We start from the raw sequence: 26,881 nt of genomic DNA on the forward strand, positions 1-26,881 counted from the left end.
TTTCTCCCTTCTCTCCCTCTCACCCCCTCTCCATTGTCATCCCCCCCTTTCCATCCCTCTTCCTTCCCTCTGTGTCTCTCCCTGTCCCTCTCCTCCCCTCACTCTGTCCCTGTTGCCCCAGGCTTTCAGGTTCACAACACATTTTCTCATGCCAGCTATGAGAAGTATAAAATTTTCTCCGCTTTAAACATGAAGAAACTGGGTCCTGATGAAGGGAAGTGGCTTGTTCACTGTAGGACAGTTAGTAAGTCAAGATTAGAACCCAAGTCTCTTGTCTCTATATTTAATGCCTAGTTTTTGTGTTGAATAAATGGGAAGAGGAGAGGAAAAGGACAAAAACTAAATCCAGCATCCTCCAGGATTTTTGTTTTCTCTATCACTGGTTGGCTGGGCTGTCAATCAGCATTAGAGTAGCTAGCAACAGTATAATAACCCATTAAATTTATGTCCGGTTGCTGATTGACAGTGGTTGTTGATTGACAGCTATGCTGGCCAGTCGCGTTGTGCCCTATCCAATTTCTGGGGTTCTTTTATTACAAAATCCCTGCCTTGGGCCTGGGGAGAGTGTTTGTGTGTTGCAGTGGTTTTCTAACAGCAGGCATTCCTTGGCCTTATGCTTAGGGGCTGAGTCCATTTTTAGACACAGAAAATTCAGCACTAGGAAAATGTGTTCCTTTTCATTAGGCACAAGCTCTGCTTCCTGGCTACATAGTCTGCTTTGAAGGGAAAGACCCAAGGATGGGGCAAAATCTTCCTTATATTTCTGGTTGGCTTTTTTTAGTTGTTATTATTGACTATGACTAGGAAGGGGAGCTTTTTGAGGGGACAAATTTATTTCTCTACTACCATCAGGCTTTAATGAGATCCATAGCCCTATGCTTTGCCCCCTTAGTTCTGTCCTTCTAAGCAATGAAAAGGCATCTGTCTGTGTGGTGGAATCACATACCCACCAGGAGATTCCCAGTACCCCACCCCCATAAATCCTAGTATCAGAGCCCCATCCTTCTAGCCTAAGGCTTTGATCCCTTTCCAAATGGAAATCCTCTAGGAGGAGTTATGCTTTAAGCTGTTACCAGCCATTTGTGTCTTAGTGTAAAGCCTTTAAAGCCAAACTCCAAATGCCACCTCCTCCATGAAGTGTTCCCTGATCCCCTGGTTGGTAATCTTCTCCTAACAGAGTACTTTGTTTTTAATGCATTTAATGTACTAATGCAACTATCTCTTCTGTTACTGTGATACTCCTATCTAGATTGATGTCTTATCTTCTTCCCACAGAGTAAAATCCACGAGGGAGACCTGGTTAGTCTAGAAAGCCTTCAGTCTGGGAGGGGAGTACAATTAGCCTTTTTTATAGCAAACTGCCCCTGCTTTAGAATGCACCCTCCTCAGTCTCTCTCCATTTCCCCCAAATCTTCCATGCTATAAATATCTATCTCCTATGAAACCCCAGTTCAACAACAAGCATTTATTAGGCACCTACTTTATGTCAAGTAATTGGATTCTGTTGGTACAAAGTAAAAAAAAATGAAATCAGTCCCTATCTTAAAAATTTATCATTTCCTGGGGAAAACAACCTGTTCACAGTTAAGTGAATATAACATATGTACTAGGAAAATATAAAATAATTTGGGAGGAAGAAAGAACACTATCAACTGAGAGAATCCTGAATTAAGATGAGACTGGAATGGATAAAGAGTTCAAAGGAGTGGAGGTGATGGGGAATGTCTAAGGTATGGGAGATTGCCTATGCAAAAGTTGGAGGCAGGAAATGGGGCAGCAGAAAACAGGCTGGCTTGGCAGAAATGTTGAATAACTGTGGAGGAGCAATGGTAAATGAGTCAGGAACGCTGGCTTCCCTCTAATTGGTGCCTCCATACTCTTGACAGCATAGGTGGAAAACAAATTACACATGCTAGGACCGGCTCCTACCTTCCCTATAAAATACCTGCTCCTCTTTTCTGTCATGGAGCAAATCTATTGGGTGGAATAGGACCCAGGGGGCCTAATGAACTGAGAAGGAGAGTGGCTTATCAGCTAGGTATCAGGTCTGAAAGGCATCTCTTATGGGATCATAGATCCCTTTCTCCTCTTTCTGAGGCCCAAACTTCATTCCACCACAGTGAAATTATGAAGAATCTCATGTGTTCTTCTCCCCTGGAGAAGCAGTTGTATTCCTGTCTCTACAGTGACTATACTCTGAATGCATCTTTGTACCCTCATGCCCTTGAGTGTTGTCACAAGAGTCAAAGTGTAACATATAGCGCACTAATAAACCATTGGTGGAACTATGAATTGGTTCATCTAATCTGGAAGAGAATTTGGAATTATGCTAAAAAAAAGTAGCTAAAATATCCACTAGGCATATAGAGGGATTAGATAAAATATTTATTAAACCCTTACTGTGTGGTAGGCACTGCACATAGTACTGGGAATACAGATAGAAGCAAACAAGATGAGTTAGAAACAGATAGAAGCATTCTATATTCACCAAAATATTCAGAGCAGCAATGTTTTGTGGTAACGCAACCTGGAAACAAAGTGGATGCCTATCAATTGGGGAATGGCTGAACAAATTGTGGCACTTAAATGTAGTGGAATCTTACTGTGTGCCATAGATAATGCCAATTATGAAGAATTCAAAGAATATGGCAAGACATATGAGTTGATATAAAATAAAGTCAATAGAACCAGGAAAACCACATAGAAATTAATTATAGCAATGTATATAGAAAACAAGCAAAAAAAATTAATACCATAGAATTCCCTGCCCCAGGAAAGAGTTGAAAAATGCATCTTCCTCTTTTCTTTGTTAAAGTGGGGGAATGTGGATTTGAAGTACTCATATACTATCCTACGTAGTTGATACATTGGTTGTTTTTGCTTTAAGTGCCTCTCTCTCTCTCTCTATCTCTCTCTCTCTCTCTCTCTCCCTTTCTCTTTCTCTCTTTCTCATTCTGTTACAAAGGATGATTTACCAAGGAGGGGAGAGAGAGGGATATATTTGAAATTGAATATGAAGTAAAAACAAAGAGAATATAAAAAGATAAAAATGAAAAATAATATAAGGTTCCTATAATTAAAATCCATAGTTTTGCATGAATGGATCATACAATATGTGTGGGTATATGTATATGTATATATATTATATATGTATATATACACTATCTTTCATCTATCTGTCTGTCTATCTATCTGTCTATCTATGTCTAAAGCCTTTCAAATGAATGTTCTGTACACTCCCCAGGTCTCAAAGTGAATTCATTATCTTTTTTCTCCTAAATCCTCCATCTCCCTAACTTTCTTATTACTATTGAGGGCACCACCATTTTCCCAGGCACCCAGGCTTACAACCTGTCATCCTTTACTCTTTATTCTCAATCATTCACATCTGTTTCTGTTGTCAAACTGTTGATTCTATCTTCCTAGCATCTCTCCTCTGTATCTCTTTCTTCTTACATGGCTGCCCCACTAGTTCAAGCTCTTATCATTTCATACCTGAAATATGGCTATAACTTTCTGCTTGGTCTTACTACCTCAAATCTTTTCTCATTTTAGTCCATTCCTCTACTCCACTCACAAAGTGATCTTCCTAAAATACAGATATGACCATCTCATCACCTTCCCCACCCTACCATATCTTACACAATAAACTTCAGTGGCTCCCATTACTTCCAGGATCAAATATGAAATCTTTTATTTGATTTTAAAAGCCCTTCACAACCTGGGCCCTTCCTGGTTTTCTAGTTCTTTTATACTTGACTCCATTCATTCTGCAACATTCAGCAACATTGGCTCCCTTGCTGGTCCTCACACTCTCCCTGTCTGGAATATTTTCCCTCCTCACTTCTACCTGCTGGCTTCCTATAAGACTCAAGACTGTGCTGAAGCCAGCTTAGTTAGGCTTACCTGATTGTTTAATTTCCAGTGCCAACATTTACAACTTTGAAATTGGCAAATGCTATAAAAGCAGAGTTCAGTTCATTATTTTGTTGATTGTTTTGACTTAAAGAGATGGTAAAGATGTTAATAATACAGATTAAGTTTATATATGATTAAGCATATATATACACAGATATTGATATATATATAATGTGCCCATATGGATACATACATGTATGTATGTGACTCTATGTATAGCTCATACATGACTATATATTTGTATGTGTGTACATATATACATATACACATATGTTCTTACACATTTAGCAGTACACCACTACAGTGTTTGAGGTAACTCCCTAAGACCCAGGTGTGGGTCCACGAAAAGCCTCTCAAATCCCAACAAAAGGAATTAATTTTAGATTGGACTTTAACCTTTTCAAGGTTCAGGGAATTATTACAAATATAAGGCTTTCTCTCAGTCCCTCCTCTGATAGACGGAAAAAAAACAAGACGAGATTACAGGTAAAGAAAGTCAGAACCACATGCAAATCTTCCGAGATGACTGCTCTTAATGAGATGCAGCAAATGACTTTTGGCATTCCTAATTTTTACCTTTTTGTAACAATTCAATTCATTCTGGGGTCTTACCAGAGTAGACAAGCATGAAATGAATTTTCCATGGTAGTTTACCAATGGCAGAGAAACTGAAAGCTTTGAAAAGACTGGAAGAAGTTATGTAAGATTTGGCTTCAGCTGTATTTTTCACTGGGTGAATTCCTTCTGAATCGATTCTGTGCAGTCACATTATTCCAAAGAAATGAACATTTTTCTTGCCCTTCTTTTTTTAAACTCTGCCTCAAATTTAGCCTGTTTCCCAAGTATGTCCCACATGACTAGGTGATCATGGTTATCCCCTTTATCTGACCATTTTCCCAACTATAATTTCTGGGTCACATTTTTACCAGGATACAGGAAAAATTCTCTTCTGTTGGCAACACAGTTGGAAGGGAGCTCTGAGCTCCATTCAGCTTTTGTCTTCAGCTGCATCTCCTGCTGGCAAACTCATACCTAATCTGATGTGGGCTCCCTTTATCCTTTACTCTACTGTTCTGGGTTTCAACAGGGGGATTCTGACAGGTTGGTAGTCTTAGTATCTTTTAGAGAATTGTTTAGTCCAGCCCTTTACCTGATTCATGAACATTCTCTACTAAAACAAGTGGTCATCTCATTTCTGCTTGAAAACCATGAGGGATGGGGAGTTCACTATCTCGTGGAGGCAGTGAGATAGTGGGTTGGACTCTTGGACTCAGCAATGCCTGAGTGTGAATCTTGCCACAGTCTCTGACCACAGGCAAGTCACTTAACCATCTTCACCCTCATTTTTTTTTCATTTTTAAAATGAGGATACTAACTAGCACTTACCTTACAGGGCTATTGGGATACTCAAATGAGATAACATGTAAAGTGTTTTGCAAATCTTACAGCATTATATAAAAAATTAGCTATTGTAATCATGAGATGAATTTCCCCCATTATTAACAACTCTATTTGCTAATAAGTTTCAAAATCAATAGATTTATAGACTATTGGAGCCAGAGAGAACCTCAGACATAACCTATGCCAGTGGTGTCTAACTCAAATAGAAATGGAGTTACTAGACAATACTAAGGATCACTGGAGGCTGCAAATGACTTAGAAAACCACGTATGAACATTTTCTATATTCTGTTGTATTTTCATTTGTTTTGGTAAATATTTCCCAGCTACATTTTAATCTGCTTCTCTCGATAGAGGACTCCATGCTTGATACCACTGACCTACTTCCTTCCCTTCATTTTACAGATGAGGAAACTGATGCCCAGAGACCAATGAATTGTCCAAGGAAATGGCAGAGCAGAGACCTCACTGCACAGTGTTCTTTAACAATTTGATGAACATTTATCATTCACCTATTAGGTTAAGATGGGATTGTGGTGCAGTGGAAAGAAGAATTGGGCTTTGAGTTAAAATTCAGCCTCTGTCTTTTTTGTTGTCATTGATCATTCATTTTATTTCTTTTAAAAAAATTTCCTTCTTTTAATTTTCAACTTATGGAATAAAGCAAGCATTTCCATAACATAGTATAATAAAAAAAAGGATTACACATGAAACTGCAAATCTGTTATGTACAACTTGCTATTCCTTTCAAATATATAAAAAGTTCTCATTTTCCCCCTTTCCCCCCTCTGTCTTTTAATGGCTCTGTGGTCTTGGATAAATACCTGCATTTCTCTTGGACCTCAGTTTCTTCATCTATAAAAAAATGGCACTGGACTAGATGTTTTTCACCCAGAGTAAGTAATAAAATGACCTGGCCAGGGTCACCCAGGAGTGCATAGCAGGTTCAGGATTCTGAGGTCCTCTGACTCCAATTCCAACATTCTTCACCTGCTCAAACACAGGTTGTGACAAGGTAGCTGGCTCTTCCCATGAAAAAATAGGGGCATTATTATGTACAAAGCACTTAAGTTATCACATGTGAGCCTCACGACAATCCTGGGAGGTAGGTGCTAGTATTATTCCTATTTTACAGATGAGGAAACTGAGGCTGAGACTCTGAGGCAGGATTCAGACTCAGGGTGTTTCCTGATTCCAGGTACAACCCTCTAGATGCCTACATCTCATAGAACTTCAAATAGTGGGGAACGTCCTTTTACTGAGTCTAGGAACTGGTTCTGATTTCCTATTAAGTCAAATCTCTTTCTGGATCTGTCTAAGTGTGGGACGTACTTAGATCTGTACAAGTAAGTGCTGGATTTCATGGTGGTGGAATTTTCCTTATAACCAACCAAGGTGGTTACAGAGTGAACCACACTCTTTAGAAACAATAGGGTAGGGTCAAGAGACATATCAGGGTCCTCTTTTCCTAGTTTTCTTTGGCTTTCATAAAACAGTTGCTGCGGCCTCCCAAGTTAGCTAAAACCCTCAAGACTCAAAGATGAATATTGTCTGGGTCTGCTGATTTGTGAAAGTTCTTTTTCTCCACACGTTTCCCTACCTCCTCCAAGCACCAGCTGTAGTAAGTTTGGGCCCTCCACTGTTCATCCATATGCTTTTCTCCACAGAGGCAGCTTGGCATTGGGGAAGGGGGGCTGGGCTTGGAATCTTCAAGACTTGGCTTCCAATTCCTTCTTCTCTATGTACTCACTGTGGGACCTTTGGCAGGACATTGAACTTCTCCCAACCTCAGTGTCCTCAACCCTAAGGTGGGAATAACAATAATGTCTACTTATTTGGAGGCTAACGCTAGTATGGAATGTGTTTTGCAAACCTTCAACTGCTGTATCAATGTGAGCTATCCTGGAACCTAGACTGTGTAGAGAAAGGAATGCTTGACTTAGAATCAGAAAAACCTGAGTTGATATTATACTTACCTGTGTGACTTGGGCTCTGGAAAATTTGAGCTCAAATTCAGCGTTGGACACTAGCTGTGTGACCCAGGGCAAGTCACTTAGCCTCTGTTTGCCTCAGTTTCCTCCTCTGTAAGATAAGGATAATAATAGCACCTATCTCACAGGATTGCTGAGAGGACCAAATGAGATAAAATATGTAAATCACTTTGTAAACCTTTAAGTGCTATGTAAATGATAAATATTATAGTAATCGTTACTGTTATTTGAATCTTACAGGGAAAAAAAGCAAAGATTTGAAAAGAATAGCCCTTCCAGAGACACTGGGAAGCACTCTGTAAACCTTAAAGTTCTATATAAATGATAGATATTAAAATAATTATTACTTTACTTGATTCTTACAGGAGGGAAAAAAAGCCAAGATTTGAAAAGAGCAGCATTTGAATCACTGGAAAATTTTCTACTTTGGAGTATATCGTCTTGATTAAAAAAGAACCAAATCCCATTAATTTTTTTCACTCTGTTGGCTAGGGTCAAATCATTCTGCTTTTTTTTTTTGAGGTGGGGGATGATTTTATTTATTCCCTCCAAATCTTTCTGGGCTTTGAAAAGCTTCATTAAGTCCCTTCCTCTCCTCTCCCATTTCCTTTGTAGGCTGCTTTTCACCCCCTAAAACATGCAACATATCTTCCTGAAACAAATTGGCTGCTGATGTTGCCTGCTATTTAGGTTTTTCACTTGAACTGCAGACTTTTAACTTCATGGAAGTTTCTCAGGGAAAGTCTTTGCCACCTTCCAGGGCAGGTTTAAGCACATTTCCTCCTGAACACTGTCATCATCGGCTAGAATTTGTTTGTGTCTGTGTCTAGGTCTTATACTGAGGATGCAGGCCAATGTAAAAAAACAAGCAAACATTTCCATTGCTATCTTTCATTTGTTTGTTGTGCATCACCTAATGGGGCAGTGGATAGAACACTAGCTGTGTGACCCTGGGCAAGTCACTTGCCTCTGTTTGCCTCAGTTTCCTCATCTGTAAAATGAGCTGGAGAAGGAAATAACAAACCATTCCAGCATCTTTGCCAAGAAAACCCCAAATGGGGTCATGAATTATCAGACATGACTGAAAAATGGCTCAACAACATTTCCTAATATTGCTCTCCACTCTCCCTTCCCAGAGAACCATCCCTTATAAAAAAAGAAAAATGAGGGAAAACCAATTTTAGCAAAGTTAATCTACACTTGGAAAAAAAATCTTATATATGCAATTTTTCACACCCATATTCCCTCACATTTGCAAAAGAGAGGTGAAGGGGTGGGTGTGGCCATTTTAAACACCAGTACTTTCCCATCAGGCCCTTTGTATGTATCTAGACTGAGAATGCTTCTTTCAAGTCTCAGCCAAATTTCCCTTTTCCCTATGAAGTCTTTCCTGGCCCTTAATCTTAGTGACTTCCCTTAACAGCAGAGCTAGTTTTTTACCTTTCTTTGTATCTTCAGGACTTAGCATAGTGTCTGGCACACAGTACACATTTAATAAATTTTTATTAGCTTGTTGATTGACTTGCTTAGCATAAGGTACAGAAATAGAAATCAATTCAACAGAAATTAAGGCTACCTGTTCCCCGGAAGATTATTAACTAGATGAAGAGAGGTGAAATGGACATAAGAGATGGTTTCCTAACAGCTCTGTTTTTGTCCCAATTGGCTCTTATGGATGTGGGAGATCTGGAATGTATTAGTGTAACTTATTATGGTAGAGAGTTGGCTAGGGCACTAAAACATTTAAAAAACATTTAAGTGTTTTGTCTTTTGTCACGTAACTGGAATTTGAACTCAGGTGTCCTGATTTTCGGTTCAACATGTTCTCAATGACAAGATAACATTCCTTAATTAGAACATGGATAGATTCTTTAAAGAAGATAATGCTTGGGCACTAGAAGGTATCTAATGGTATGGTAGGCCTCATGAAGAAAGGTAAAGGAAATCTAAGATCTTTTGTGTTAAGAGAGTTCTGTGACTATAGTAAAACTTTGCTATCCTGAAGATATAGGCATGTGGCAGTAGATAAAGTGCCCACTGACTGTTAAGAATGAGGCAGCTATAAAGAGAAGCAATTTCTATTCAGGTAAAGTATTAAGTAGATTCCCCAGGGATCAATACTGGGTCTTTCACTGCTTCCAATCTATCTAAATGTCCTCCATGGGTAGGGGGTGGGGGAGAGAAGCTGACTGCAGACCTTTTACAATTGACTGGCGATAGAAAATTTGGAGAGTAGAGTATGGAGCAGACAGTTTGGAGAGTCCGAACTGTTCAAGTCTGAATCATTGCTCAGCTTCCAGGAGTGAATTGAGGCTTTCTTTTAAAATACAAAGCAGGGATCCCAGACCTTTGCTGATGATGAACTATCCTGGATTTCACCCTAGCCCTTTCAGCTTTGACTAGGGATGCGAAAAGCCTAAAAGGCAACCTGGGTTTTGTGGCCAGGACAAGCTGCTGGCAGATGAAGCAGTGACCATGCAGAGTGGTGAGGAGGGAGGCGGTGCCAGGGCTACTGGAGTCCTATAAGGTAAGGGTTAGAGATCCACTGGTAGACCACAACTGACCCATTGGGACTCTGGACATTACAGTGAGGGGAAAGCTTATGTGACTTGGGAAGGGAAACAAGGGATGAGTCCTTGGTTTGTCCTCATGTATGAAGCAGTAATTGACTGAGTATGTATTGTCTAGTAATTGGATAAATATTAGAAGAAATGGCTAAGAAGTGTCTGGGCTGAGACTCAAACTCTGGCCTTGTAGAAAGTTTATGAAAATACCAAGAGAAGTTACTTGAGGAAACAATGCCATCATTGTCCTAGTCCACACTTAGAATTTAAGTTTCAAGCCAATCCCATCATTTGTGAACTACTAACCTCAAGGTACTGAATTAGGCAGTGGAGATACAAAGAAAAGATGGAAAATATTCCTGGCCCTCAAGTATCCTGAGAATAGGGAGGGATCAACACATAACCAGATAAATATATGTTCTCTTATCAGCTCCTTTATAATATAAAAATGAAGTATGTGGGGTAGTCGGAGAAAGTTGGAATAGCTAAAGCAAATATCTATTGAAGTACATCAATTTTTACTCCTGCCCTCAAATTCAGGAGATAGAGAATGATGCTCTTTGTGGAAAATTTAATGATGCTAAAAATAATATTGTAATTATTTGCACCATCTTATACAAGACTAGCATCACAAATATCATCAGCTGTATGCAGAGTGTTAGAGTAGAGAAAGTATTGACCTGGGTGATAAGACTACCTTCAAGTTCTGGCTCTGAACTTTACTGGTTGGATGATTTTGGTCAAGTCTTGACTTCTCAGTCTCCTCATCTATAAAATGGGCACAACATTTTTTATATGTGTAGTGCTATATAATATGAAGTGCTATTGCTAATATATATTTCCTATTGGTTCAGATTACATTAAAAAAATTACTTCTTGAGACCATTTCAAGATTAAGTTGAGTTGAAAAAAATAAAAGTCACTCACTAAGGAAAGCTCCCAGATGACAGTTTTATTTTTTTGTTTGTTTTTGGAGGCAATCAGGGTTAACTGACTTGCCCAGGGGCACATAGCTAATAAGTGTCCCAGGTCAAATTTGAACTCAGGTCCTCCTGACTTCAGGGTCTGTGTTATAACTACTGTACCATGTAACTGTCTCTCCAGGCAACTGCTTGGGAGGAATGTATGACACTCCTTTGCTACTATCTCTCTTCTAAGAAAACATTTTTAAAAAGGAAAAAAAAACCAAACTATACAAAAATTCAACCTCAGGAAACATTTATTAAGTTTCTATTATGTGCAAGTAATTAGCTGTTTTCAGTCAAGTCTGACTCTTCATGATCCCATTTGGGGTTTTCTTGGCAGAGATACTGGAGAGGTTTGTCATTTCCTTCTATAGCTCATTTTACAGATGAGGGAACTGAGGCAAACAGGGTTGAGGGATTTGCTCAGGGTCACACAGTTAGTAAGTGTCTAAGGTCAGATTTGAACTCAGGTCTTACTGGTGCCAGCCTCATTACTTCTAACCACTGAAGAACCTTGATGCCCCAAACTAAGTGATGCAATGGATAAAATGCTGGGTTTGGAAACAGGACGACTCTTCCTGAGTCCAAATCTTACTAGCTGGGTGACCTGGGTAAGTCACCTAACTTTGTTTGCCTTAGTTTCCTCATCTGTAAAATGAAGCGGAGAAGGAAATGGCAGGTCAAGCCAGTATCTCTGCCAAGAAAACTCCCAATTGGGTCATGAAGAGTTGGACATGACTGAACAACAATTTTGTTTGGCACTGGGGATACAAAATAATGAAAAATCTCAGCATTCCAGCACTGTAGGAGCTTATATTCAAATAGCTGCTGGTGGTGGACATGATATGCACACAAATAACCATGATACAAAGTAAAATTCTGTAGGAATAGCCAAGAGCTCCAGATAGAAGATCTAAAAGAACTTTGAAGAGTTATTAAGGAATGAGGAGCAGCACGAATAATTAACTGGCCTTGGGATCAGTGAGTCTTGGGTTCAAGTCTTACTTCTATCATCTACTGACTGTGTGATGTTGAGCAAGTTTGCAAAACCTTTCAGTCCTCTTGGTCAGTGGTGTCAAAGCCAAAGAGAAATGGAAATCACTAAATCATACATAAGGATCCTTCGGTGCATATGGACTTAGAAAATCATATATCAACATTATCCATGTTGTAGTGTATTTTTATTTATTTTGGTAAATATTTCCCAGTTATATTTTAATCTGATTCTGGAGGCATGCCCTGAATTCTGACACCTTTGCTTGAGGCAACTCTCTAAGACTAAAAATTGCAGGGATGTGCTGAACTGTGTCAGCAGAAGGAGCGTCTTCATCCCAGAATTCCCTATGCCAATGAAATGACAGGTCCTGTCTATATTCAATATATGCCTTAGGCATATTTTGAATATTCATTAAACAGTTGATACATTTGAGTTCACTTTTACCTGGGGTAGTAGGACTATTATTTAAAATTCCTTTGGGATCCACCTTGCTTCCTTTGAATTGAAGATCCATAAATGTTCCAGGTCATAGAAGAACACAGATTTAGAGCTAGAAGACACCTCGAGACCATTTAGTCCAATCTGTTCATTTTCAGATGAAAAAACTGAGGACCAGAAAGGTATCTTTTCCAAGTGACCCATTAGAGGGGGATTTGAACTCAGGTCTTCTGACTTCAGATCCAGCCCTCTTTATATTGTAGCACATTAATTCCCCATTTTGGTCGCCTATGTCATCCCACCATGAGGACTCCTGTTATATTCATCTCTCCCTTCATAGATGAATCATTTCAGAAATGATATGTCTTTTGATTCTTCAGTGATCATCTACTCATTTTCTTCTCCATTTTAAATGTCTCCATAAGGAAGGGATGATACTGTTTTGCCTTCCTCACTAATTTATGAAGCGTATTTGAATTTTCTGTTCACTTTGGAGTAGTGACAATGTCACCCAGTGCAGTGAACAACATGGATTATGGAGTCAGAGAACTTGTGTTTGAATCTTGGCTCTATTACTCACTCCTCATATGACCTTGGACAAGTCATTTAATTCACGGGGGCTTGGTTTCTTCATCTGTAAAATGAAAGAGTTGGACTATATGATTGCTAAAGTTGTTCTCCCAATAGATTCAATGATCTCATATGAGGTTAGCATAAATCTCAAGGAGGCTAGTTGGCATAATAGATGGAGCCTTAGACTTGGGGTCAAGAAGACCTGATTTCCCATCTGACCTCATGACACTTTCTAGCTGTGTGACCATGGGCAAATCACTTACCCTCTGTTTGCCTCTATTTCCTCATCTGTAAAATGGGAATAACCTACCTCCTAGAGTTGTTGTGAAGATCAGATAATATTTGTAAAAAGTGCTTATCTTAGTACCTGCTACATAGTAGGTGTCATAAAAATGCTTGATAAAAACAAACATAGGAATCTGAGTATTTATCCAAACCAATACTCCCTCAGTTACCAATTGATTACTGCCATTGCAAGTTGTAGTTGCATACCCTATAAACAAAACAGCAGTTCAAAACTTAAAGGTCAAGTGCCTAAAAAGAGAAAGCTTGAAAAAAAAGCACCAAACACGTTTGATATTTATTTTATATCATGCTTTCCCTTTAAAAGAGAAAAAAAGGAGAGCTGCTATTTTAGATAAACATTTTGCAGAAGCAATCCTTTATATGAAATGTAAAAAGACCTCCAACTACCCTCACAGATAGCGATGCCGCAGAGTGCAAGTTTACATGCAGTGCTCGAGATATTCATTAAAATTGTAATTAGACTCACGATTAAATTCATTCACAGTAGAAACTTTGTGTGTAAGTGTTGCTACAGGAAGAAACCTCCAGTTTGAAAATTAGTTCAGCAGTCTGAGCTATTTTAATTATGCAGAGTTGATTATCGCTGGAGAAGGAAACCTTTATGGCTACAACAGAATGAAGATCTTTCTCTTCTCTTTCTTTCTCTCCTCTCTCTCTCTCTTTTCTTTTAGTCTCCATCTGTCTCCTCTTTCCATTCTCTCTCCTTTTCCTGTGTCTATCTCTCTGTCTCCCTTCATCCCTTTGTTTCTCTTTCTTCTCTCTCTCTCCTCTCTGTCTTCTTCTCCCCTCCCCCTCTCTTTTTTCTTCCTTTTCTCCCTCCTTCCCTCTCACCTCTTAGGCACTTCTCTTTTGGTTTCCCCAGCTACTATGTCGTACATATTTTGATAAGCAAATGCTTTTCTTTGTTGAGAAAATGAGAGTTAATCTGAATGAACTTTAACAGTAGGACTCCAAAAGTTATTAAATGGTCCCCAGAAGATAATGCAGATTCTTCATGTCTTTCTACTGTAGTTTGTCACTTTGTTCCTTTGAAGCCAAACTTGATCTTGCAGCAGAAACCCATCTTCTTATCGAGAGTGAGATCTGAGAGCTTTGGAACTCAAAATTCTTATTTAAAGTGTGTTCTAATGGTGCTCGTTCCTGTTTGAGCTTTCAGATATCAGGATGGTGAAAGCTTCCCCCTCAACTTGACAACTCTGAGTCAGAATATAAGACAGCTATTTCTTTGCTACTGACCTTTGAGCCTTTAAAGCATCCAGAATATTTGTAGTTGCCCTAGTATCATTAGAATCTCAGAATTGGAAGGAACTCAGAAGCCATCTGGCCCAACCCTTCTCTCCTGTACAACACTGTTGACAAGTATCTATCAAGCATCTGGTACTAGGGACTCACAATCTCCTGAGGCTCCCTTTTCCATCAAATTATTAGAAAAATTCTTTCTTCTATTAAACAGAAATTTTCCTTTTTGCAATTTCTATCTGTTGATCCCACTTCTGACTTTGGGGACCAAAATGTCTACTCTATCTTCGACATGAGAGTCCTTCAAATATTTGAAGTAGATGATTTTACTCTTTTTCCATCTCTACCCCAGCAGCTTTCTCTCCCTGGAGATGCCTCTGCCTCTGTGATTCCCTCCCCCCCGCCCCGATTGGTGAGTTCCTGAACAGAACCTTTACTTGAGAATATGCCCAGGCTAGGCATGGTAAGCACTGGGTATATACATGCAAAAGCTGTATGTGCTTTCAAGGAGATTATATTCTAAAAGGGGAAAATTACAAATAAAGAAAGGTGGTGGCCATGGAAAAGTGTTTTTTGGAAAGTCACTAGGATTTGAAGGAAATTGATGAAGACATCCTTTCAAGAAGCAGTGGGTTTGATTATGGTCCTTAGATCCAGAGGTGAAAAAAATGAGGGGAATTCAGAGGAGTGGTTGAAGTGAAGGTGAGGTTGCACAGAACCCAACAGTTCAAAGGTGTGTCTTTGAATCCGTTGCTCTTGTCCAGTCTTGTCTCTGTTGTGTTTGACTCTTTGTGACCCCACATGGGATTTTCTTGGCAAAGATACTGGAGTGGCTTGCCATTTCCTTCTCCAGCTCATCTTACAGATGAGGAAACTAAAGCCAATAGGGTTAAGTGACTTGCTCAAGGTGACACAACTAGTAAATGTCTTAGGTCGGATTAAAACTCAGGAAGATGAGTCTTCCTGACTTCAGGTCAGGCACTCTATGCACTATAGTGCCATCTAACTGCCCTTTTAAATCTCGTGCTTTCTTTAAAGCTTTACTCAGAAGCTGTCTCCTATGTAGTCTTTCCTGTTCTCTCCACCCACTTCTTGGTATGCTCTCTTCAAATTATTTTGGATTTACTTATATGTCACAGTATAAAGGAATTTGTAGTAAAATGTGAGTTTCTTGAAGGCAGGGACAAGTTCTTTTTATTTTTGTATCTCCATGGTGACTAGCATTGTGCTTTGCACATAGTAGGGGCTAACTCTTTATGATTTTGAATTTAGTTCCCCTATGGACCCTGATGATTCCAAACAGGTGACAACAGCTCATGTTTACAAAGTGCTTTAAGGTTTACAAAGTGCTTTCCACCCGACAACCCTATGAAGGGGGCAGTCCAAATCATATACTAAATTGTTAGATGAAGAAATTGAGAATGAGAGGTCAGGTGATTTGCTTATGATCACACAATATGTGTCAGACCTGGCATATCCCCTACGCTGTTTTTGATATGTCTTTCAAGCTTTCTTCTAGGTATTCCTTTCATCAAGATATCTGTGAGTGAAATCCCCGAGGAACTGTGTAATGATAGCATAGTTTTTTCCAAAGAATTTTGATTAAAAAACCCATTTAATCCTAGAGATGTCTTTAGTTCATGATAATATTTTGAAAGTGTTCATATTGTGAGTTCTTCTTTTTCTTTAAGTAAATCCTTATTCTCTGTTCACATAAGATGGTGGCTCACGTTATATGACAGATGCTTCTCTGCATAATTGACATTTGTCAGCCAGCAGCTTAAGGCCAACAGCTTCTCAACCAGCAAACATCAATGCCTTCAGAAGTCTTTCCTCATGTTCTTCCCAGGTCTTCTCAAACTGTAAGTTGTTCATATCATCCACAACTTTCTCCACAAGCTTCTAAAAAATGACTGTTGCCCTCAGTGACCCCTTGTGACTGTGCCCAGATTAATAGGACCCCTTTGGGCAAAGAAAAGTATTCTGCTTGTCTTTTGCATGGGGGATCTGTTAATGTCCACTCTAACACAACGAACCACTGACTGATAGAGACCCAACCAAGGAAGCCTAAACTCATGATGCTATCTACTGATTCATGTTAAAATATTTATTTAGGGTTTGGTAGTCTATAGACCAATTTTTTTGTACCATAATTTGAGCCAAGATTTGTACCATAATAGTGGTATAAATATTCTCTTTCCCTGTAAGACAGTGGTCCTCATATATGACAAAGCTTCTTGGTGATACCAACATTTGTCAATCAGCAGCTTTTAGACCAACAAACTACCCACAGGCTAAAACCAGTGCTTTCAGGAGTCTTTCCTCATGTCCTTCCAAGGATAGTGTATAAGGACTATAAGACTGAGTGGTGATATAATGGACTAGCTTCTATTTCAAGATCATAAGATCCTAGAAATATCGGAAAGGAACTTAGACATCATCTAGTCCAACCATTTCCTTTTCCAGATGTGGAGATCTTGAATCAGAGTGATTAAGTCCAAGTGATTTTTCTAAGATGACAAAGATAGCAAGTGCCAATATTGGTATTTGAAATCATTTCCTCTGACTCCAAACCTGATATTTTTCTCATTCTTTCACTCTGTATCCCTACTAGATTCCTTGTATTTTTCACCTCAAAGAATGCATTTCTTCAATATTATTCTCACAATGGAAGTAACCATTGGAAGTGAAGAGTATATGTGGTTCACCACCCATGCCACCATGTCCCATGCACTCAGTGAAAACCCTCTAACACTAGCGGTGATTTTTCTTTTCTCAGATCTTTCTTTTCCTTAGATATCATACATTCTCCAAATCAAAACTCTTCGTATCTGTGGTTAATGTGGTCCTCCTAGGAGTAGCTGTGCAGTGCTGAATTGCAGACAATCTCTTAGTATCTTGCTAGTACTTTCTTCTCTTCTGTAAACTTCTCCACAGGAGGAAAGGATGATTTAGGATGGTTAGGTAATTGGTCCCAGCTTATTTCTTCCAAGTTCAGCAAATACTCCAAAGAGGTTTGACCTTGTCCCAGTCAAAGTTATTAATCAACAAATACTTGTTATATCCACTATGTGATAGGAACTCTCCTTTGTGCTGAAGATAAAATGACAAGAAACACTTGCTTTAAGGATCTTACATTTGATTATGAAAAAGAAACTTCAGGAATACTACCAGTATCCAGATGTACTAAGGCAGTCCTAGCTATTTCTTCACTAATGACTACAAACTCCCTTGGGGACTATAGATACATGATGAGGTGCCCCTGATGTGAGTAATCCCTTCCCTGAAGGCCACAGTAGTCTTGTTCTGTCGCAGGCTGTTAAGGGTATCTGCCCTGTTTTGTTCATAGGATGACTCAAATATAATAGTCATCTAAGGTCCACTGTTAACAACAGAACCCTCTACTGCTTCAGTCTTTGTTGTCACTTCAGCCAATGATCCTATGGGTTCCAGAGCAGTAGGTACAGGGAGAGTTATTGGCCAAGAAATCTCCAGTCTTCATTCCCTTCACTGATTCCTGATACTTGCTTATTTGACTATAATTCCTGACATAGAAAAGTTTGTATTGGGTGTACTAGGTTCTCTTGGGTGCAACTCAGAATGCATATGCCAGTTTTACTCGTAGTAGTAATAAAAAAACAAGACTGGCTTAACTCCTGATTGTCTCCCCTGATAGGTCTTAATTCCTAAACTTGAACAGTATTCTGCAATGCAGCCTTTGTAGCCTAGACATCTTACTCAGAGATAAGTGAGGCAAATATCAAAATTCATTTGGCATATAAGGAAAAAGGTCCAGTCTTGTCAAAGCCATGCAATGACCTAGTGAAACATCTAAGATTAGAATCATAGAATTTCTAGACCTGTAAGAGACCCTGGAATTATCTAATTATCATCTATTAGTCTAAGACCCTCCCTGCCATTTTTTAAAAACAGATGGTTCAGATGGGTGGAATAACTCAGATAGCCTGTCAGTGGCCGAGCTAGAACAAAACTCTGGTTCATCTGACTCCTAGTTCAGTTCTTCTTTTTTAGGCCTCTTGATATCTTTCACATTACTGCTTTCCTTTAGATTCAATGAAAGCCACCCTCCCCAAACAAAACTCTTTCCCTTTGAAAACATACTCTTGCAAGGAATCTATCAGAGCCTGTGTTTATTGATCTTTGAGAGCAGGGTAGAGGCTCCGGGGAGAAGAGGGAAGTCTTTTCTGCCTCTCTGGTTCCTCATCTTGCTAATCTTGAGAGTGGTGCTGGGTTTGGGGATTTGTTTCTCTGTGCGTACATGTGCTGTCGAGCCTGCTGAGATCTGTTTATAGGCCAGCATTTGCCTGTTGCAGGTTTTATTTTTCTAATGGTTCTCAGGCACGCTGGTAATAATTGCACTGTGTAGGATGGCCTTCTATTAAAGTCTCATGATACTAAATGGAGTCTGTATAAAGATGAGGCCAAATTAAAACAATAAATATCCTCTGGTGCTTGCTTTAGAGCCCACATATCCGAATCTAACTGGAACATCTTTCTTTTACAGTCAGGCTAAAAAGCAAAGGTAATTTGGGAGTGTTCAGCCTCTGTGTGCTAAACTCTTAACAGAAGGCATGGAAGAACAAATATGACAGGCCTTTCTGAAAGATGAAAACAAAAACAAAACCTTCTGTTAGAAGATTTGAAAGAAGTAGCGTCAAAGCCCGTAACTTTCCATAGGGCATACTGAACATTAACAGGTCACATCCATTCTTTTCTCAGTGCCTAATAAAGTAAAGATTTTCCTGCAAAAATAAAAACAGCTACATATCTATTGAGTTTCAGATAAAATAACTTACATGTCTACTGTGCTTTAATGTTTACCAAACGCTTTCCTCATAATTACCCCATGAGGTAATTAGTGCAAATATTATCCTTTGTTTTTTGACAGAGGAGTCTTTTTATTGGGCCTCAGAGAATTGAAGTGATTCATCTATGGTCACGCAGCTAGCTAGTGTCAGAGTCAGGATTCAAGAGTGCAACCAACAATCCAACAGTCATTTGGTCTTGAGATTCTAGGGTCAGATACCATAAAGCTATGTCTCTAGTGAACACCTGGGTTGTGGAATGATGAAGATAGTCACTTTGTAATCAGTGATGCAAATGAAATATTAAGCCCAGTACCATATACTTTGTGGATGATTCAGAAATACTTCCTGAAGACAGTATTACTTTTGGATTCAGGGGGCCCAATTTCTAATCTTGCTCTGACACTTATAAGTGATGTGACCCTGAACTGGCTACTTTATGCCTTTGGCCTTGACTTCCTCATCTGCAAAATGGGAAGAAAAGTACCTGCAATATCAACTTCATTGATCTATCATAAAGAAGTCACTTTATCAGCTGTAAAGCACTGCATAAGTGATCTTGATGATGATGATGATGATGAAAACAATGATGACTGTTCATTTATCCACTACCAGGTATCTGCCTTGTGAAAAATCTAATGTTCTAGGAACTGGGGAAGATGAAAAGATAATTCATGCATGATCCTTCCTCCTATAGAGTTTATAATCTTTCAGAGGGGATATGACATGTAGACAGATATATAATATCATGCATTATAGTAGCTATGTCAAAGGAGAGTGACAAGGCCTTAAGGAAAATACAAAGCACAATACTTAGAGGAAAGAAAGATCACTTCCAACTGGGCAAATAAGGAAAGCTTCTTAAATCAGTTTCAGTTTGACCATAAAGAATGGGTAAGATTTCAAAAGTCCAGGAAGGGAAACATACTTTAATAGAAGGGGATTGCTTATGAGTGAGGAATAGGAAATAAGTTTCCACAAACCACTAGACTTTTTGAATATTATAAACTACATCTGTGAAAAGTCAGAAAAGGAAACTCTATTCAAAATAATTAGAACAAGCATACAGTATCTTCAAGTTAACTTACAAAGAAACACTCCAGATTTAATGAAATAAAACAACAAAACACTTGTTATAAAAATAAAGGAAATTCTATTAGATATTCATTGTGCATGGTTGGGTTGCTTCCATTTTTAAAAAATGATGATATCCTAAATTAATTTATAGATTTAAAGCCAATACAAGCTACCATGGGATTATTTTGCAGATTAAAAATAATAACAAAACTTCTTTGAAAAAACAAAAACTCAAGAATTAAAAAAAAAGAACACAGTGGAAAAAGTAGAAATGAAGAGACCCTAGCCTTAATGGATCTCAAACTGAATTATAAATAATTAAGTATCAAAACTATTTCTACTGGTTAAAAACTAGAAAAACTTATCAGTACAAAAGATTAAACCAGCAAGACCCTGAAGCACTTTGAATTTAACAGCTACATGTTTGATAACATCTTGAACATAAACTACTGGGAAAGGACTCCCTAGATGACAACAACTATAGGGAAAGGTGTAAAGCAGTTTGGCACAAATTAGACTTTTCCCCTCAGAGTCTTATACCATATATCAGAATAAGCTCTAGACAGATAAGTGATTTTAACATAAAACCCCAATGTTAAAAATGTAGAGAATAATAGGAGGAGGTACCCTTCATATCTTTGGGTAGTGAGAGAAATCTTAAATAAATCTTATAAGATAAAATACATCATTTTAATACATAAAATTGGAAAAGCTCTTACATAAACAAAATATAGCTGTAATAAGAAGAGGACTGGAAGGGGGAAAACGCAAATCAACATGTGACAAAAGTCTGCTATCAAGATAGATAGTGAACAGATATATCAAATCAAGGGTCATTCTTTAACTGATCAGTTTCAAAGGATGTATGAAATTTAAAAATTTTTTTTTTATAAATGGATATTTCCTGCCAAGGTATAGCAAGAGTAGAAGTTACATGCACTTTTCCTTCAACACCTAGGGTACACTTTCCAGACTCTGACCGCAGCCCTTGGGTAGAGTGGGCTCAGACTTAACAAAGTTTCTACCTAGCCTTTGCCCCACCATGCTCACTTCCAAATGTAGTGTTGCTGATATATTTGGATGAATCTGCAATTCTGTTACTGTCAGGTGAGGTAGAGCTTCTTGCCATCTGGCTTCTGGCAGCTGTTGACAGGGGCTCCAGGAACTCTGGTGCATCTGGTGGTTCATTTTCCTGAACTTTCAAATCTTACAAAGTTGAATCCATTGCCAATCTCATTCACCTAAAAGCAAGGGAAAAAAATCACAAAAACAACACCAAAGAGACTGAAGAAACAGCAGGGTCATGAACTCTTGGCTTCTTGATGGCTCAAAAGAGAGGGCCTGAGACTTCTTCCTTGCCAGGAGACCAATCTTCTTTGCTCTAATGTCATCTAAGGCCAATTTATCAAGAGAAAAAAATGTACAGAGCAAATAAGGCAGACCCAAAAGAACAATAATATATGGAAAATCACATTAGAAAAAACATTAAAACTCTGTTTAAAAGTAATCTATAATCTTAGCTTCGGAAGATTGACTGAAATAAAGCTCCTTCTCTTCGGCAAAGTGGTAGTAAACTATAGACATGGAATGAGGCATATCAGGTGGTGACAATGTGTTTGTTTTGCCATTCATTCAGTCAGTAAGCATTTATTAGGCACCTATTATGTACTAGGCACTGTGCTAAGCTCTAAGGATACAAATACAGGCTTTGCCTAATTAGATTTCTTTGTTGCAAAGAAATAATTTTATTGTGTATTGGGGGAATGATATATAGTATTGGGAAGTGAGTATGGCATTTAAAAAACCCCAACAAATTGCTTATTAAAAAAAACTCTAGAAGAGGTGGCAACATGGTATAGAGTGCAGGAGATTAGAATCAAAAGGACATGGTTCAAAACCCAACTCTAACATTTACCAATGATATCTTTTGGAGCATGTTGGGTAGAAGTTGAGGAATTATTAATTGCTAATAATTTGAATCGTGCAGAAGTAGAATGGACAGTGAATCATACATCACAGGAAGTACTCCAGCAGAAGCCATAGGGAGGTTTCTCAGAGATGTTGTAGAGGCCATTCTTGTCATTCTTGTTCAGGTCTGGGTTGGACTGGAGCCATAAATTCCAAAATTAGGTAATATAACCCACTGGAGGGTGCTGGAACAATCCAGGGGGGCAGTAATAGGCTCAGGTGTGATTAGGGGGCTTTGAATAAAAATAAGAGGACTGTGGAAGCATAAGGAAAGAAGAGAAGATAAAATTTTGAAAAACTATTCATACATGTTTCAACTGTTGTATAACAGAGTTAAAGTTGTAGTGATTACATTATTTTCCAAATAAACACACAAAATGCAAGTTGGTCGTCAAACAACAGGTCTTAACAAGCAAGTGTGTCACTCATTGTCAGAGAGTCCAGTATGCATCATTAGGAATATTTGTATGTAATGACTGGTTTACAGCATGACACTATACAGTTACATGATACAATATTGAATCATCAAAATTTCAGTGCAGGAAAACCCCCACAAATTTACAATTAATTATAAATTTAAGATGTATAATTAAAAATTATATATTTTTTGAAATGATGAAAATGTTTAAAAAAAACATAAAGGGTTAAAGAAAGTAGATTTCCAGGGGGGCACTGAGTAATTTTTTTGGGGGAAAATAGGTCAAATAAGTTTGGGAAGCTCTGGACTAGACTATAGATGACACAAAATGTCCCTTCTAAGTCCAAGATTATGTGAAGACACCTAGTCCAAAACTTTTGTTTTATACTGGAAGGAACTGAGGCCCCAAATAGTTCTTATTTGTTTAAGGTCACAAAGGAAGAGAGTGGCAGAACCACAGTTTGTATCTTGGTCTTCTGATTTTAAAACTTAAAGGGAACTATGTCTATATCTATATGTTCCATATCTGTATCTTATATCTATCTATTCACTCTATATCTTTGTCTCTCTTATATCTGTGTTATCTATATCTAGATATTTATGCCTATATCCATATCCACTCATCTATAGATATACCTACCTAGAGGGATTTGGAGATATGTCTATATATAATGATGAAGATATATATGTGTGTATATATATAGCATATATATATCAGTATATCTATAGATGTATCGATATCTATCTATTGGGGGGAAGGCACAGTGCCTCAGTGCTTGGGACATTTCCTAGAACATAATAGTCACTTAATAAATATTTGTTGATTAATAATTGAGACTATATCTAGATAGATATCTATTTGCAGAGATAGATATCTGTAAACAGATACCAATATCCATCTACAGAGTTCTTCATAGATAATAGACATCTGTAGATATCTATATAGGTTTATATACAACTCTAACATACACATATGTCCCTTTAAGGTTTATGGGTTTCTTTGTGTGCATGCCTCTGTGTGTTTTATTGCTATTATCACAATGCTGTATTTTATTTTCCCTTTTAATCATGCTATGATCAACCATTGCCTTTATCAAGATGTATAAGCTTGAGAATTAAATGGATGCTATATTCACCCTGGCTCTCAATTTTAAAAACAGAGTAGCGTGTATGTGTGTGTGTGTGACAGGTAGTATGCGCTGCTGGTAGTGAGAAGGAAGCTCACTTGGTACTATCTGCACCTTAACTGTCAGGTGGTCCCACGTGCTTCTATGGTGCTCCATATATGAATAAAGCTTTTATTGTAAACTACACATACAGTGGATTATTAGCAGATGTCCCCGGAGGGCCAGGCTAGTAAACAGAGTTCCTATTCACATATCTTCTAAGTGGATTTGCTTCTTGTTCTGATGCATTTCTCCCCCTTCCTTTTGGACCTTTATCTTCCCTTGTTGGAAGCAGTCAGTAGCTATCTGGTACTCCTGGTGTCTCCTCTGGACAGCTATTGAAATATCCTTACAATATTTTCCCATTATAATAAGGGTGGTCAATAGTGCGATTTCTTCTCTGCCTTTCTGAGACAAGATGGTGCTCTGGCATTCACGGTGACAAAAAAGACATGTATCTCGTTCACTGTGGTGACAGGTAGGCAACCACTGCACTTTGCCATAGGGGTATTCATCTTTCCCCAGCAATCAATCCCCTCCCCTCCCCTCTACCCTCCCCTCCCCTCTACTCTCCTTTCCTTCCTTCTGTTTTTTGAAGCGTATAAAAAGGAAAGGAATGAACATTTACTAAATATTTAACTATGTGCTGGGTAATGTGCTAGTGCTTTACAGATCACAGCCCTGTTAGGTAGGTGCTATTATTACCCCCATTCTATAGTTGAAGAAACTGAGGTAAATAGGGTTCAGTGACTTGTCTAGGGTCACACAGCTGCTAAATACCTGAGGACAAATTTAAACTCAGGTCTTCTGGACCCCCGATCTGGGGTTCTAACCACTGGGCTATAAGCTGGTATTTTCTCAGTGTGGGAAAACTCCTGATGGAGAAAGTTCCTACACCAGTCTAGCTAGGTAATTAATGGGAGTTATGGGCAAATGAAAGGTTGTATCACTTGCCTGTTGTCATGCAGTCAGTATCAAGGGCACAGCTTCAACCTGCGTTTTCTTGACTCAAGGCCAATCCTTTAGCAATGCCCTAGTGTGTCTCTGGATAAGTATTATTATGCTCATTTTAGAGATGAGAAGATTGAGGCTAGTTTAGGTGATATGACTTGCCTAATGTCATCCAACTAGTAAGTGGAAAAGCCAGCATTCAGTCCAGACTCCAAGGCCCATATTATCCCCACTAAGTCATGTCACCTCTTTAACACTAGAATGAAGGAAAATTATATTTGGCCAAATGATGATATTTTCAGAAAAAAATGGCACAAAGAAATACGGTTTCATTTGGGGGCAAGGGGAGGCAGGCAAATCATTATATTGTCAGGAACCTGGCCCTTATTTTATTATTTATTTTTTATAATGATTAAAAAAATCTGCCTTGAATCTTGCAGAAGTACTAAGTGGGATATAAATACTCAGTAAATAAATAATGAGAAGGGAACCATATGTTGAGTTATAGCTGGGCGATAATTCACTTGCCTAGTTCCTTGAAGGTACGTGTTTTTTGTAGAACCTGTTTTGTTTTGTTTTTAAAGGAAAAAAATCCCAGGAAGAAATTCACTACTGACATTACCTCTTGAATGTAGGCACTAGTCATATTGCTACAACTACAGCAACATTAGCTGTGGAAATGGTGAATATTTAATTTTTATTGATATCTTCAGTTTGTAGATCACTTTCATTTATTAGTATGCTTCCTCCCCTTCCCTTTCTTCTATTCTCCCCTCCTCCTTTTCATCTCTGGCGAAGTAACAGAATATTTTAAAATGTTCGAATGTGGAAAGTAACAGTGTTTTTCAAGATGGAAATGGAATGGTTGGTCTCTTCAACACTGAGAAAGCACAACAGCATTTCAAGGGGTAGAAAATGATTGCAGAGGACCCTATCCTGATCAGTGGAACATCTTTTTTCTCAGCTCTTTGTGAAAAATCCCATATTCTTCCCTACACATAAGGTAGCCTTGTTTCTGCAAAAACAAAGATCTTTCTGAAATGGGCAACCTATATTTCCTTTCGTGTAGTTCATCAGGCCAGTATTTATGGGTTCCTTCAATATATTTCAAGCACTGCCATATCTCATGGCCAAAACAGTTTTTTGATATGTCATAATGCTGGAATCAATGGTCTCTAAGACATCTCAGACTTAACCTATCAAAAATAGAATTCATTACCTTTCCTATTCCCACCAAACCCTCCCCTCTTTCCCTATTATTATGGAGGGGATCACCATCCTCTCAGTCACCCAAACCCATAACCTCAGTGTGAATCTTGATCTTGAATCTCAATCACCTACATAATCCATTCTGTTGGCATACCTTCTTGTTTCTACCATCAAAACACATCTTCTCAAAACACATTCATTTTCTATCTCCACTCACACAGTTACCCCCCTAGTTCAGGCCCTTGTCACCTCTCACTTGGATTGTTGCAGTAACCTTCTCTCTGGTCTCTGTCTCAAACCCTTCTCCAATTCTCTGCCAAAACGATCTTCCTAAAGTGTAGGTTTGACAGTCTTAACTCCATGCTCAATGAGCTGGTTTCCTTTTTCCTCCAGTTTGGAGGTAAAAGTTCTTTCTACCTTTCCAGTGTTATATTTCTAGCCCCTTCAACACTCTATAAGTATGGTCTACTTGCTTTTTCTTGAACATGGTACCACATCTCACATCTCTATGCCTTTGCACTTGCTGTATCCCATGTCTGGAGGGCTCTGCCTCTTCACCTGTGCCTTGTAGTTTCCCTGGCTTCTCTTAAGACTCAACCCAAATCTCAGAAAACTCTTCCAGGGTTTTTTCCCTCCAGGTCTACCAGCTGTTGGCTAGTGCCTTTCATCTACTCTTTATATATCTTGTAGGGACCTAGTAATTAACATGTTATCTCCCCCGTTTGAAAGGGAACTCCCTAAGGCAAGGGCTGTTTTTACTTTTATTTGTATCCCTAGTGCTTAGCACAGTGCCTGGTGTGTGTGTGTGTGTGTGTGTGTGTGTGTGCATGCGCATGTGTGTGTGTGTATATATATATATATATATATATATATAT

The 26,881-nt window shown here is 38.6% G+C and overlaps 1 long non-coding RNA gene across 1 annotated transcript in view; it reads left to right on the plus strand.

Moving 5' to 3' along the window:
• Positions 1-6,004, plus strand: part of LOC138150471 (uncharacterized) — an 8,294-nt gene extending 2,290 nt beyond the window's left edge. The window contains exon 3 of the long non-coding RNA XR_011165573.1: positions 5,724-6,004. This is a non-coding gene — a long non-coding RNA (uncharacterized lncRNA). The remainder of the gene's footprint in view (positions 1-5,723) is intronic.
• Positions 6,005-26,881: the final 20,877 nt, after the last annotated feature.

The sequence above is a fragment of the Petaurus breviceps genome, unplaced genomic scaffold (genome assembly GCF_028583685.1).
Source record: "Petaurus breviceps papuanus isolate PSGF00001 unplaced genomic scaffold, PetGlider_PUasm1.0 140, whole genome shotgun sequence".
NCBI lineage: Eukaryota > Metazoa > Chordata > Mammalia > Diprotodontia > Petauridae > Petaurus > Petaurus breviceps.